A 15,407-nucleotide genomic window follows, 5' to 3' on the forward strand; every position below is an offset into this window, starting at 1 on the left:
AATACCCAACAAGATTCACCTCACGTGAAAAGCCAAAGATCATCTTCAGAAGTGATGTTACTAGTTTGCCCATTTGAATAGCCCCCTGGGTGCTCCAATGAGTACATACTATTGGGCTCCAAATGCATCCTGTGCCATTATGCAGAGCCTCTGACAATCTCACATGCTCAGTGTGTAACTATCAGGATTGCTCCTCTAGTTTGCATGTGAATGTTAGTGGATAACTCTGTTGCTTTTAAGCCCCTGTCAGTGGCGTATTCGTAGAGCTGCTCATTGCAGCATTTCATTTAAATACGCCCGAAATACGCGCACACTCGGCCTTTAACAGTGTTCGGTCATACTTGCAGCTGCGTGTGTTTGCATTTTAATGTGTGCACACAGTCACGTGTGCCATGCCGCACCAGTTTCAGTGCTATTTTCTGCCTCTGTGGAAGTGCGCTCTGTTCTCTACTGCATGGTGTGGTGCGGCTCAGTCATTTAATGCTATGTTTTTATGCAGCGAGTGCACATTTATTTTAGTCATAGCTCTTTTCAGCTTTGATCACACTGATCAATCAGGGCATTTGAGTGCAGCGAGGGCGAGTTTACTTTAGAGTCACAGCTCTGATAGAGATTTTATGAAACGGTGAAACAGTCCTCATATAATTAATCCAGTATGATAAAGTGACGCAACAATCTTGCAGCATTTATAGCTCCAGAAGAACATGGAGATGTGAAATGGCGTACAGTACCATGTTGCAGCATGGGCAGGCTCACACTAGCGGACAGTAGCACGGCGCTGCGTGTACTCGCGTGAAGGCTCCATGCTGTGCACCGAAGAAAGTTAAACAGGTTTAATTTCTTCCGTCCTACGTGCGTAGCCTTCAACATACTGCTGCGTATTGAGAAAAAACTCATGAAGTGGGCGGAGAGCTGCTCATTACAGCGTAGACGATACACTGTAATGAGCAGCTCTACGAATACGCTACTGTGACAGGCCCTTTACCATGAAGACAAACGCATAGACCATTTTATATATATTGTTCAAAATGTGCATTTGTGTTGTTTGAACCTTTTTTGTTGTACAGTCTCTCACACAAGACCTCAAATTACCTTTATAAAGTGTCAAAACAGTTATTTATTTTTGTTTTTGAATAAATGTTTCTGGAACATTTTCCACTTTTTTCTTTCTTGTTTTTATTTGTAAACCTTTACTTATAAAACACAACAAAAGCATATTCTGCAAGCACAGGTTGTTCTGAAAGACATAACTTGATTGTGGGATGCACAGAGCTGTTAACAGCAATAATAAAACATTTATGCCAGGCAATTGAACTATCCAAAAAATGCCCTCAGACCCCAGAGGGTTAAAGCATGTGAGTGCATGGCGAGTGTGTGGTCGGTATAACAGCGCATTGGGAAAATACTGCAGATTTAAGTCTAAAGACAAATATGTTCAACTCACGCCACAGGTTTGATGTTGAGCGTATTTCAATTTGGGGAGAGTCTCCGAAACCTTGTGTATGTGATATTTTGAAAACTTGAACTGTCGAGTTGATACTTGGCACACAAGCTGACCTGAAGACCTCTTAGATATTTCTCACTCACTTTCAACTGCTTAGCTGGGTTTGGGTGGCAGGGAGTTTATTTCTGTGCATTTAAATTAAGTGTGGGCAGCAGGAAGCAGAATATCCTAACCCTTCACTAGTGCAAGTAATACACAAGGCCTTTATGGATCCTGGCAAAAGTTTAATTTAGAAAATACCTTGCACAATTTTGAGGTTGGTGTAGATCAGTATTTACTTTTACATCTTTTATTTACAAAAATACATCTCGTAAGTATTTTTAAACAGCTTCATATGGAAACAAATGATATTCTAACCAACATACAACACATTCTTTGGTAAAATACAATATATGCAGTAGGAGAGACTCTTTAGACAAGGTGTAGTTGATGATAACCTACAGTCACCCTTATCTGCATTTTTTTAAATACACAGATCAATGAATTTTTACTTCAAACTGCCAAAACTTGTCTAAAATCAGGAGAATTTAAAATGGCAGAAAACACACTACTGGTCAACTTTACATGGATTTGAATTTGTCTGTTACAAATGGTTTTCATTACTTTGTTTTTGAAGTTTTAAGAATTTGGATCTTGAGTGTCTAAATGTTTGCTTCTGAGTTATACTGTCCATGTAATTTGCTCTGATAAAGAAAATAGACTTACCAGGTTTCAGTTTATTGTAATTGTTTTTAATGTAGACCGTATTTATTAATTTCACGAAATAAGTCAAAAGTTTTGTAAAATCCTTGTTTCATTTCATTATTAGGGTGAATATGTCTAAACATTTTGTTACGGTTGGTCTTGCGATTTAGGAGTCAGAATACCACAAATGCAGGACAGCTAGACACACAGATGGAGAAAGGAACAGTTTAATAACCAGGCTAAGTTCACACAAACAGTCAATATAAAGTGCAGAAACATCTTCCAGCTGTCACAAAACTCAGGTGTCTTCTTCAGTACTGGTGAAAACCAAACTCGGGGATAAAAGTGCAGATAAACTCAGATTTCCTCTTCAGTAGTGTGCAGACAACAAACATATTCGGAATCGGTGGGGTATCTGTGCAGACAAAAACTCAGGTTTCTTCCTTGGTATCAGTGCAGACCACTGATCTCCATATATTACTGGATGGCCAATATTTTTGAAGCAAACCGGCTGCCATATTACCACTCCGATGTCCCGCTCTTGAACGCTCTTTTCTATTGATCTTTAATGAGGTGCACACAACTTTATTTTTTGTAATTTTGTTAAATACCTTCATGTGCAGCTATAAACTGAGCAAATAGCCTGTTCAAAGGCTGTGGATGAACATTTCACCTGGGAGTATGACTGAAATGGGAATTAATGAACAGTAATTTTAAGAGTTCTATCCCTTATTCCAGCATACAGGCAAAGATAAGTGGCTTATTAACTCCACCTGTGGCGTTTTGTGTTGGATGAACTATTTTAAGACATTTATTAGGTCTACTTGTGCATAGTTTTAGAGCTTTAGGTGTTGCTGCTATGAGCTTTATTACTTATTATAGGCTGAAGGGGTCAACTGAAGAATTACACAGGCGGCAAATTTTAAAAATGCTTCAATTAAATTGAAAATGACATTTCTTACCAAAAAGGTAATGGAGAAAAGCAGTGACTGAAATACCCAGACTAATCAGAAAGCAGGTGCAGACTCCAACAGGTGGGAAGAATCAACACTAAAGGCATGTAGGGACCAGAACAAACACCACAGAGAGAGAGAGAGAGAGAGAGAGAGAGAGAACGAGAACAGAGGCTCAGAGAAAATAAGAAGGCAGACTGAACCAACTCAAACCTGATTAGACAGAACCCTAACACATTTATTCATGAGATGCAGCTGAATGAATTAAAAAAAAAAGACAGTTGATGTGATGTTTGGGTCATACTCTAGGGTTGGGTGGATCTAAAAACTTTTTGAGCATCCAAGAGGTGTTACAAAAAATTCCAGACAAACCTTTAAAAAGATATTTTGAAAACAATGAATTCATGTGACCCATGACAATGGTTTGGCTTAACCTGGTCAAGATAAATTGACCCAACATGCAGCACGCTCAGGGAAGCAGGTTACATGGCCGTATTGTGGCAGCTGATGTTCACTCACTGCTTGTAGTACAGCTCTTCAGGATTATCGTGGCAGTGATACTTATGTCTGTTGGAAGGCTGTGAAGACAAGAGATATCTGGGTGGATTTACGGAGTCATAACCTCTGAGACACCCCCACCCTCAGTCTTTAAAGGCTACTGATGTGCTCAGTGTCACATTTGCCAACATCACATAACACAGATCAATTGTAACCAGACCTTGCCTGAACTTTCTATGCAGGCTATGGTCTTCTTTGGTCTGATGCAGTGGCGGCTGGCCCATAGGGGGCGCTCGGGTGCTGCCCTCCTAGATGTGGGAGGGGAAAAGTTATATATATGTATGTCATTTTTACTTAATAGTATGTGCCTACATGTAATATGAATGATTAAAACAACACTTCCTCCAACTGACTCTCATTCAACAGTGCATTTCCACTGACAGAAGCAGAAAACGTACGTTCCTCGTCTTGGGCGATCATTCAAAGCGCCCTTGAAGTGCAGCGAAATAACCAATTGTATGTAGTTGCTAGGGAAAATTAAATATTTGGCAAATCAACATTGCCAAAATTAATGGCTTTGGGGCGCCGGAATTTTAGCCCTTGCTACAAAAATGCGGGAACGTTAGATTGCTACAGTCAGTGATATACGTGACGCTGCAGCTGCTGTCAGTCAGGAAGAGATGATGGTGACGACGACGTTTGGGTTATAATTGTTTTTATTTTGTCTCCGTGTGTTTTGCTGGAGTAAGTTGAAGAACTCTTCGGAGGCTTAAAACGGGACAAAACTAATCAAATCAGTGACACCAAAGTTTGGCGGGGATCCTTTTGGAGGCGCATGGAGGTGCACACATCAGATCTTTCTCGTGGTTTAATGACAATTGCACATCCCGGTTGGAGGAGAGACGTTTGTCTGACTCGTTATAAACTGTCAGGCTTCATTCACCCTGTCACTGTAACCCACACTTCACGGAGGCTGCTGATCTGCGCTCTACTACAGGGTGGAAAGGAGTGCATCCACCTCTGCCAGCTGCGGACTGACTCCTCTGGATCCACTTCAGCTCAGGGGAGCTGACGTGCTGCTCGGATTTATTCCCGAATGTTGCTCCTGGTGTGGAAACGAGGATGAAAATTTAAGATAAAATGAATGTGATGGTTTTTTTTGTTTTTAGGGGGTCAAAGCTGTGATCTTTATTGGGACAGCAGACCAGTTATAATGGTGATAGGGGAGGCCGAGGCTGTTTGTAACAGTGTTCAAAGCTGCAGCCATGCTGGTATTTTGATTTCACTTTACACGTTATGAGGATCAGTTCACAGAAGTGAAATAGTCATTGGAGTATTCCACACTCTAAACCAAATTATTTGCTCAGTTTAAAAACAAAACCCCTAAAATAGCAATTTCATGTTTTTTAAAGAAATTCTAACTCAGCCACTGAGTACACACAACACACTTATAGTCAGACAAACCCAAGTTTAGCAACGCATTTAATGAAGTGGTTTTGTATACTTAATTTGCTTTGTCCTCTACACTGTTAATTTTAACCAATTTAATTTAAAGGTTTTGGTGTTAAGTTATTTAAGTTTTTCAAGCTTCTTTAGTTTGCCTCCATTCCACTCAATGTTCATGCAAAATATTACCTTAATTTTTTCTCTCTCTCAAGGTGGTGTGAACATTGTCGTATGTACATAATGTTCTTTTGTCAATTGAATTTTTCCATATTTTGAAAGTGTAAATTTGGTGATATTTTCTATTTTGTTAAGGTCGGTGTCACTGTGAACCCCAGGATCTGTTTGTCTGAAGATAATGGCAGTGCAGTACAGTTTGGTGTACTGTGTGTGTAACTGGTGTCAAATGGTGAAATGTTCTTTGCTCAAGAACTTGAGTGTTGTATTTGATACTGTTCCTTTCCAAAGTAGAAATGGGGCCTAATATACGTATGGTTAACTTTATCTGTAAAACTACTGATTTTGAGAAGGACATAAAATGATTATTGTGGAATTGTAGTAACTTTCTGACTGTTCACTTGAATGCCTGTACTGGACAAGGTAAGGGAAGCTATTGGCACAGCAGCCCCACCAAGACTGTTTTTCACCAGCCGCCACTGGTCTGATGCATATTTCTCATGCCTTCTTACACCTCGCAACATGAGTATAACTGTCAGAATAAAAGCACCACAGTCTGACTGAAACTGACAAAATATTACAGGTGTGAAGGTCCCAAAGATCTTCAACCACAGAGGCAGCACAACTGCAGTCACTTCAAAATAAAACAAAAACAGCAAAAAAAAGTTAATGGTAAGAGTTCCATTTGTTTTCCACCACTAGGTGGCAGCATAGGATTATTTTCCTGGGTGACAAGATGGTCATTAATAGCATACATTTCTCATGATCAAGGCCCACTGAGCTTGAAACCACCTGATGTCATAAAGACACCATATGTATTGAAGTCATCTTGAGGATCATAATAATCCAGTATTTCAACATATATTTATTCATCTATGTTTATTCTTTCATTGATTTATCTTTATATAGCCATGTTTATGTCTTCATTATTTTTCTGAGTTATATTTTAAATAATTAGTTTTGGAATATGGCGCAATGGGTAGTGTGCTTCCTTATCAGACTGACAATCCCTGAATGAAAGCCCTATTTAGGGGTCTACCTACAAATTTAGAGTATAATGTTACTGTACCTGGGGGGGGGGGGGGGGGGTGAAGCACAGGATGCAGCCCACAAATACAATGACAAATTTCAGCTCCCAAATCACCATTTTATTTGATGGCGAGATTCAACCTTTCACAGCAAGGTCAAGTGTGGTGTTCGTGTTACCTCGTGATGTGTTACTCTCATATGACCACTTTTTTCAGGAACGAGTCTAATGCATTAATCTTTCCAAATCAGTAATCAGATTAAAGTTACTTCTCCAAGTCACTGTGCGTTACTGTATTGTGGGTCAATCGCAGCATTAAAACTGACTGGTGGGCAGGGGGAGGTTGGGGGTTCGGCTGAACTGCCCACTTCACCGCAAGCTGTCCATCTGCTGTTTCGTGCAGCAGCTCCGAGTTGAAAAACAGTTGTCGCCTCTCAAAGCGCAACGATGGCAGCACACCTGCACTGAGCTTTACAATGACATTTTTTATTTAAAACTCTGTGCCGGTCTGAGTGTCCTCACTAAAAACACCCATGACGTGTTAACAACAAATACTGCTTTTTTTTTCCACCCAAATGCACCCAAAGTCTCTTTCTGAGGATGACATGACATAAAAATGTGGAAACGTGATGCCACAAGGCTTGAAACCAGTGACAGTGGCATTTTATAATGTTGCATCAATATTGTTACCTTGTTTGGGGAGATCTCTGCAGTCTTCCTCATATACATCAGGAGCTGTCTAGAAAGGCATTTAGCAAAAAAACCAAACAAAAAAACTTCCAAATCAATGTCAAATCTGCTGTGGTGACCTGGAGCAAACGCAGAGAACGAAAGATAAATTACTTTATTATTGCTGGCACAATAAGTATTTTATACTCTTTTGTGTACTGCACATGATTGATGGGGTCCCACTACCAACACTGGGGTCCCTCAGCAACCAGTGGTCCTCAGGGCCTAATATTAGGCAGCCTGACGATGTGGCCTCATCTGGCCAACTATAACTATAGTGCAGTGATGAAACATTCTCAGGCAGAGAGCAAAGGGAGTGAATAAATTCTCAAACTGCATTTTGGACTGTGATGCGTTCCAGTGTAGAAAATAAAACAAGTGTGTTTTCTCTTTGTGAAGATAGTTACCCCATAAAGCAATCCGTGTGTGTAAGTTTGGGTGAAGGTTTTTTTTTTTTTTTGGCTGTTTTTTGTTGACTCTTTTACAGTATTTACGGTAATGCCTCTGTGCTATCCGGCACGTTTGGAACCAGCTCTTTGCAGAGCTTGTTCTCTGCTGATGTATTCAAACACACATCTGGAAAACACACATCTGTACTTATGTATTCCAGTTGTCTCCTTTTTTTTTTTTTTACTGGAATTTATGTGCAAACACGACCATGTTAGTGTTTGTATTTTTTTTTTTTTTTTGTCATGATGCACATCTTCAAATAAGATTGAGGACAACATAGTAGAGAAGCTTGAATCTTCGACTGGACTGAGTTGCTTGACGCGAGGACGTTTCGTTTCAAATCGCAGAAGCTTCCTCAGCTAAAATTCTTGGTCTGGTAGTCTGACTTCTGTCTTGACCCTTGTAGTACTACTTGAAATGACCAAACTCACACCAGACCACACCTGCCAACTCTTGTACATCTGTCTTAACACCACGTTTTTCATGTTTAGGGGGAATTACTACAGGCAGATCCATGGTTGTGCGATGGGGTCTCCTGTATCTCCCATTGTTATCAATCTGTACATGGAGCTAGTGGAGAAGAGAGCTTTTGCGTCGTTCACGGGCATCTCTCCCAGTCACTGGTTCAGATATGCCAATGACACATGGGTTAAAATCACACTCGGACTAGTAATCTGTGATTTTGGGCATTTGCCCGGTGGGCTGCTGCACGTTTAGACGTGCGAGGGCCGGCCCTCCCAAGTTCACACCAGCCCCGTTCTCTACTTTGTAACTGCGAGTAGGTAGTGACGACTCAAAAAAACGTTATTGAGGTTTAACTTTTACTATTAATTGATAGGGAGGTACGTGCAGTTTATATACCCTTTACTTGTAGTAAACATCTTTGTGACGGTTGGAATATGGTGTAATTTTCTTTTTTAAACTGTAATCCTTACAACAAACTAAATTATAATAAATATTACTATTACTACTATTATAATAATATTACTACAATGTTCCTCTTGTAGTTGGCGGATTTATGTCCGAAGATTTTGCAAAAAATGTGTTGCGGTGCATGGGATGCATCTAAAGGTTGTCGTTTTCCGTCTGATGTGCAGTGTCCAGCTTGGGCAGTTTCCAAAGTGGGCTGTTTAGGATTTAAAATGTTTTTCTGTAGATTTATGGCCATAGAGATCAATAGACTATTGTTCAAATTGGGTGAGATTTAGTGCATCCAGGTGGTTTTTGAGCATTTTTTTGAGCTGGAAATCATCAGTCAGTCACATCTGGCAACCCTGCTGATGTGATGAGTGGCGCAGGTCCATGGGAACACGGATGCATGTCGCGCATATATTTTCACTAGATAAATCATGGAAAGAGGTGGCAAAAAGAGGAAGGGGGGAGCGGAGAAGATTTGGGACAAAAAGCAGAAAGCTCTACAAGCTGAGGCTCCCGGGTGTTTTAAAATAGATCATTTGTTTGCTGTGGCCAATACTACTTCTAGCGTTGCTGCTAGTGCTCCTGACGTCCCTGCTACAATGGGCAACTTCAACGGGCGAAAATGAGGACAACTTTACTGGAGAGGTTAGTCCAGGCTCAAAGCCAATTGATGTCTATGTTGGGTCGGAATCGGAGGATTCCGTGTCCAGTGAAAGGATGCACAGGAGATGACAGAACTTGAAGTTCATCATGCTAGTGCTTCTACTGTCAACGTCCCTTTAGCTACGTCTGAGGCCGAGCCTGCTATGGATTATTTCAGCCGCCCTAACCGAAACGCGCTGTCTTTATTTTTTGAAAAATACCCAACACTGAACACAAAAAAAGACCCTGAATAAGTGGTTGTGTTTCCCGAGACTGTCTGCTGTAAGATAAACTAAACACACACAGCTTTTTTTCCGCTTGTGTGCTTTTGCTTCCGTTTTGTACTATGATCAAGGTGAAATGACAGTGAAAGTGTGTGTTTAGGTGTGTGTTCATGGTGTTTAGGTGTATAGTATTTGTTCATTGGGGGTTCGGTATGGACGGGTGTATGTGCGTTTTTGGGGGTGGATTCATCAGGCCAATAGTGGGCTGGTCCAGAGGAAAAATGCCAGGGCTGAAATTTGTTCCCAGTCCGACCCTGGTTAAAATCAAGCAACAGGAAGTTGAGGACTTTACAGAGCACATCAACTCAGTGGATTCCAATATCAAGTTCACACGTGAGGATGCCAGAAACAACCAATTAGCCTTCTTGAACTGTGATGTTGCGATTGGAGAGAACAGGCAGCTCCAGACAGGGGTTTACAGAAAACCCACTCAAACTGACCAATATCTGCTCTCTGGCTCAAACCACCCCTTGAACACAAGGTCGGGGTGATCAGGACTCTTCAACACAGAGCCCTACAGGTGCCCACAACTACAGAGGGAAGGGCAAAAGAACAACAACTTGTCCGGAAAGCCCTCACAATATGTGGTTACCCACGATGGTCCCTGGATAAAATGCAGAAGTCCCAGAGAACAAAGAGACAGACAGGAGATGGAGACAAGAAGAAGAGTGTCTCTCCCTTAAGCCGGGTTCACACGGCAGGATAATTAGGCTGATATCGGACCCGACCTTCCCCTTCCGACAATCTTAAGGATGCCCCGACAATCGTGATGACGCTAAAGATAATCTTATTGGATATTCCTCCCGTGGGTGGTGTGTTAAGAGCGCTCTGATCTGCTTGGAAGGGCATCAGGAGCGCTCCGATCGCAAATCGGGGATATTCAACATGTTGGATTTTTTTTGGCCCGATATCGCAGCGTGCGTTGTGCCCACCGACCACAAACGAGCATGCAGCCTGCTGAATGTGATGTGCAGCCAATCAGAAAGTGAGGTGACGGGCATACGGAGCAGAAAATAAAATCAAAACAGCTATTCTGACGTACCAGAAAGTCCGGTGGTTGCGCTGTCTCCGCTCCTTTAAAGAACACCTTTTCTTTTTGTATTGTTTTTCCCCTGTTTTAAATACTCCACAACGTACCTCCATTTGTTTACTCTGAAGTCACATTTAATCTCGAGAGATTTTGCGAGATTTCCTGTCTGAGCTGTAAATATTCGTGTGTGAAATCTGTTCGTGTGTGGTGTTGTTGTCCTTACCATACACTGTACGACCAAACCTATTAAAGCCACAATTTTTTTTTTTTTTTTTTTATCTTCACGTGTGTGGTCTCAGGTTTTGGAAACCTAAAGATAATTTTAAAATCCTGTTGTGTGAACCAGGCTTTATTTAACATGAGTAGGGGAAAACTACAGAGAATCTTCAGACAGCACAAAATCTGAGTTTACTTTAAACCTGCTAACACCTTGAGACAAATTAGTTCACCCTAAGGACAGGATCCCTAGTTACAAACAGAGCAATATAGTGTATTTTAGCAGATGTCAGGAAAACTGTAATGAACACTACATAGGTGAGACTAAGCAGCCGTTACACAAAAGGCTATACCAGCACCGCAGAGAGGGTGCCGGTGGATCTCAGTCTGCAGTTCATCTCCACCTTAAAGACACTAACCACACGTTGGTGTTGAGGACAAGGAAGTTAAAATCTTAGCCAGAGAGAAGAAATGGTTTGAGAGAGGGGTGAATGAAGCATTGCAAGGAAGTATGTGAAACAGCTGAAACCCAGCCTTAACCGGGGAGAGGGTCTGAGACACGCTTTGTCCCCTCTTTACAATGGGGTACTCAGGTAAAGCAGTTTCAGTCTTTTGGTCATGGTCATTCACGTAGCAGGAGAGCCGTCAGTCCCATCGTTAGGAGGGACAGCTACCCTAGGAAGGTGCTAACTAGAGCACAATAGATGCTAATTAAAGCATTTGTTTAGTCACTAGCCAATAGCAGTCTGCCTCTCGGTAGGAGGGGTCTGGTTAGGTTTAAAACTCCAGCTTTTGTGGCTCCTGTTTGTAGAATTAAAAAAAAAAGTTGAAGCGAAACGTCCGTGCGTCAAGCAACCCAGTCCTGTCGAAGATTCAAGCTTCTCTACTATGGAAACCACCTGGACAACTGAGAGCCTTCACAGAAACATTGAGGACAACACTTAAAATAGGACAAAAATGGAAATATAGTTCTTTATCTATATTCATGGTCTGTAATAAGCGGATAAATGGATAGGGTGGTAAAAGTGACGCTTGGCTATAAAACCAGCGTCCTTCCAGTGTAACCAGTATAACACCAATGGAGGAATCTTTTGAATAATGTTGGTGTCTGCATGCACTCAGGCACAAACTAAGCTAATATTCTGTCTCCAAACTAATGATTGATACATTAAGTATATACAAATACCTCACTTTATTTATTCCATCATCGCTGTACACGAGGATGGAAGAAGTCTGCACAATGCAATCAGATTGGTCTTGAAAACACAAAATATCCATTTGGAAAAGATGGTGTGGGTGTCTAATTTTTATCATTGTTAGGGATGCGCATTGTCACACTTTGGAGCACTATACGTAGTATCATGGAGTCCAAGCATCGTTTAGCTCACTCACTTTTGGGGAGTGGGATTCAAACAGTCAACATCACTGAGCTACAAATATGGATGAGATTTATTGTCATTACACGAGTGCAACAAACAGAGGCGATTTTAGACTTCCAGTTTTAGGGGTGCTTAGCACATTTTTAAAATTTTTAAAATCTAGATGTCCAGAAATACAATTTCCCATGATTTCAGAGTGAAAACATTGCTTGTAAAAGCTGCATTCATTGTCAGAATGATAAAAAAAAAGGAAAAAACGCATATTAGCAATGGATAACGCCCATACATAAAATTCCTGCATTCTGGTGCAGTTTATATAACAAATAATTTAATCTCCTAATGTGGTGAGGGCAATTAGTAATTGCAACTTAGGAGCAGGTCTGAACTATTCAGAGGCTGAGTAAAGTATATTATCCTTGTTTTTATATTAGTCTTATGAGCCTATAGTTATTGAAGATTTTTTTATTTCATCTAAACAGATTATTATGTCATAGTATTTAGTACAGAACACTCACCCTGGTATCACTTTTTAATTACATTGTCATAAAAATACAAGTCATAAAAATACAGTAGTTGCAGTTGCTATGATCATTGAGGTTTAGTGCTGTGTGCAGGAGGACCTGGTTTAGGACAGCAACAGCAGCACTCCACTAAGGCTGGATGGAAAACAGATGGTATACTGCACATAAATGGGTTCAGGATAAGAAATATATTAATATGAATTATTTATTGAATTAACAGCAAAGCATAGAAAGGACAGACAAGATCTAATGAAGTCCTTAAAAGTAAGAAAAATAAAAATGTGACTTAAAAGTAAGAATTCATACCAAAACACGAGTAACACAAGTACACTCAACAAAAATATAAACGCAACACTTGGTTTTGCTCCCATTTTGTATGAGATGAACTCAAAGATCTAAAACTTTTTCCACATACACAATATCACCATTTCCCTCAAATATTGTTCACAAACCAGTCTAAATCTGTGATAGTGAGCACTTCTCCTTTGCTGAGATAATCCATCCCACCTCACAGGTGTGCCATATCAAGATGCTGATTAGACACCATGATTAGTGCACAGGTGTGCCTTAGACTGTCCACAATAAAAGGCCACTCTGAAAGGTGCAGTTTTGTTTTATTGGGGGGGGGGGGGGTACCAGTCAGTATCTGGTGTGACCACCATTTGCCTCATGCAGTGCAACACAATTGCACACTCCCTCAAATCTTGCGTCATTTGTGGCATTGTGCTGTGTGATAAAACTGCACCTTTCAGAGTGGCCTTTTATTGTGGGCAGTCTAAGGCACACCTGTGCACTAATCATGGTGTCTAATCAGCATCTTGATATGGCACACCTGTGAGGTGGGATGGATTATCTCAGCTAAGGAGAAGTGCTCACTATCACAGATTTAGACTGGTTTGTGAACAATATTTGAGGGAAATGGTGATATTGTGTATGTGGAAAAGTTTTAGATCTTTGAGTTCATCTCATACAAAATGGGAGCAAAACCAAAAGTGTTGCGTTTATATTTTTGAGTGTAAGACACCTTCACAGTCTGATACACATATTCAATTTACCCTTAGCTTCACTTTCCATCCTTTGCTATTCTAAATGTCCATATCTACTATCACATAAGGTCTATAGAATGCACAAACCTCACCTGAAGCTGTTTTTGCTTTTGAAAAAAATGCGCTATTCATCGTTGCACTGCAGGTTTGCCACTTAGTGCCAACAACTAAAAATACAAAATGAGTTTTATGATTTATGCCTTTTTAGCAGGAATTTAAATTATTCACTTATTATCATGCTGTGCATTAAACTTTGTGATAAAGTTTACTGTCTTAATTCTGAAATGCTTAGTTAAGGACCTTAACTAAGCATTTCAGGTCAGATCTGTGTACATGGTATTTGATGTAGGAGAGTGATTTGTTAATGGTAGCTACACAGATTGAAGGGCAGCACCATTTAGTAGCTGACAAGAGGATTTAGTTGAGAAAAAAAAAAGACAACAGTGAATCAATCTTACATTTGACCACGCACAGCGCGCACTAATTTGTAGAGCAATATACTGTGTTTAGCGATAGGTAGCCAGGTGAGTAAAAGAAGCACTTTTCAGAAAGTTGTACTTGCTCTTCACATTCAGAGACATGAACTGTGAATAAATATCTCACAAATGCGACAGTCGCCTGGCAATCACTTGACAGCGCAACTGCGCAAGGTTACCACCACCAGCGCTCACAGGACAGCGCCTCTGCTAAATGAGCGCCACCCGCAGCAGCACCACGCAACACAGACACGTACCAGAGCAGAGAGAGAGATGAATGTAGGCACGCTTCGTAGATTGAGCCATTTGCCCAAGAAGGGGAGATGATCAAATTACTGTGTTCTTGTAATACATATTTTGGCATAATGCTTGAAATAGGTTGTTTAAAAAAATAGTAGTATAGAAGCATATATATATATATATATATATATATATATATATATATATATATATATATATATTTAGGGGTGCTTAAAATATATTTAGGAGTGCTTGAGCACCCCTAAAAATAGGCTAACTCCACCCCTGGCAACAACAACGAGAATAAGTCCACACTCCAATTACCACAGACAAGATACAGCAATTAATCCACAATTATTACTTCTTTACCGTAATAATGGCACACATCAGAATTAAAGACAACACATATACATTTGACATTATGTGCACAACTTTGAAACAGTCCGAATTGAGGTGATGTGAGTGTGGGGGAGCTGCACCAACATGTAGTCCTGCTGCCGCCAGCTTGGGGAGGAACGGGGACCTACAGCAGCTTAAACTGCGCTGCACCCCAGAGGTGGAAGGAGTGGTGTGAGCGGGGGCCAGGATGGGGTGGGAGCATGCATATCAGTCTCTGTCCATGTGTGAGTGGCAAATGAGTCAGTTTCTGTCTGTGTGTGCTGGAGTTGGAGAAGATGAGAAAGAAGGCAGCAGAATGGTTCACCAAGGCCGTAGAAATTCTTCTGGAAGAAAACAATGGGGCATTTTGTCCTTCAGAGGCTGATAAGCCGGCCATATTTATGGTTGAGCAGTGAAAAACACCTTTGCAGCTCACATGAACAACCAGATCCAATTTATGAGTATTCCCTGGTCTCCGACATCTTCCTTTGCAAGGTGTGCATTTGCTTCGAGATGTTATCCAATTCGTGTCTGAGGTCAAGGGTTAACGCAGTCTGAGAATGTATCTCCTTGCTCAACTCATTAATCATGATGGACAGGTGAGGGGTCATTGTTCTGATGGCAGCTGTCTTGCCAATTCTCCGGTAGGTCAGGGCAGCACATAAACCAATAAGTACCAGCCCTCCCACAATAAAACCAAATCCTCAACGTCCTCCACAGAGAATGGCACAAAACATGCAACATACCATATCTCCCAGGCATCAAGGATATAGCCCGCAGGGTAGGTTCCATCTGGGCACAGAGGGTCCCCC

The sequence above is a fragment of the Thalassophryne amazonica genome, chromosome 9 (genome assembly GCF_902500255.1).
Source record: "Thalassophryne amazonica chromosome 9, fThaAma1.1, whole genome shotgun sequence".
Lineage (NCBI taxonomy): Eukaryota > Metazoa > Chordata > Actinopteri > Batrachoidiformes > Batrachoididae > Thalassophryne > Thalassophryne amazonica.